Source organism: Podarcis muralis, chromosome 6, assembly GCF_964188315.1.
Source record: "Podarcis muralis chromosome 6, rPodMur119.hap1.1, whole genome shotgun sequence".
NCBI classification, from domain to species: Eukaryota; Metazoa; Chordata; class Lepidosauria; order Squamata; family Lacertidae; genus Podarcis; species Podarcis muralis.
The window spans coordinates 70,382,262-70,383,545 of record NC_135660.1 but is presented as its reverse complement, the minus strand read 5'-3'; positions in this window follow the sequence as shown (position 1 = coordinate 70,383,545).

Here is a 1,284-nt window from a genome sequence, read left to right as displayed (position 1 = left end):
GTTAACTCCCTGCCCAGAAATAAAACGCATGTGAGACTGTTCCCGTCCCCATCCCCCCCAGTGACTGCACCACTTTAGAAAACAGGTGCGGGGCTGTCATGTTTAAATGCTTCTCCATGTCAATAACTTTATACAAACAGAAAGCTTTGATTTGAGGAAGAAAATTGTATGCCAACTTTCTCTCTTTAACATGATTGTCCTTAACGCTCAGGAAGTTTCTGCTGCAAGGGAATACATCTCCAGTATTATTTAGTGGTAATGTGATGGAAGGACTGTACCACATGCCTCCGGTATTATGTAGTGATGTCATGGAAGGACTATACCACAGCACCTTTTCTGAATGTTTGCACTGATTACCAATTATTTCAGTTTCCCATCTGTAAAGCAGGCACCATAGTCTTTTTGTTATTCCCAAAGGACAGGAAATATAATGCAAGAGACGACCATTTCTCGTGTGACAAATTCTCTGGACAATAGCTACTTACCTGCAGAAATGGTGTGAACCCCAATACATATCTATTTTGCCAGATGTACACATGGTGATATGAAAGTGTGTACATTTATCATACATTATAAACTCCATATGAGTTATTGCTACACAGAACTAGCCTTTGTTTAGAAAACGTTTGATACCATCCCTATTGACTGCCCTGAGACCTGTGGGTATAAGGCGGTATACAAATTTAATTAATGATGATGATGGAATGGGAGCACCCTTACAAAGCTGACATTCATTTCAATGGGGCTGATGCAGAATAAACTCCTGGTGAACTATGCCCTTCGTTTTGTCTGATGAGGCCTCGAGAAACATACTTTTGTTCGGACCAGCAACTAATCTCTGAAACACAGCGCTCAAGTTGCTTGTCTGGAAACTCCCATTCAGCACCACAACCTTCTGGTTAGGAAGAGACCTGTACAATTCAAAAGCCCACATCTTGCATCTTACACCAGTATGGGACCAAAACAAAAACAAAAAACCCTAACAGCTTCAGGTAAAGTCTCCCTTCTGTGTTTCAAGCGCCAATTTGGACCATTTTCTGCTTCAGCAATACAACAGGCTGTGTCAAAAATAACATCTACGGGCACAATCCAAAAGTTAAGCCCGTCCAAGTCCTATGGGTTTCATTCAGCGCCAGAGATTTAAAACACGCGTATTTCTATCACCGAAACAATGCAACTTTAAAGGTGCTTTGCTCTCTACCCATCGAGCCCTATAATCAAATAAATCCAACTTAGGAACCATAGGAAAACAAAAGCCTGCTGCTACTTTCTCTTCCTACAAAA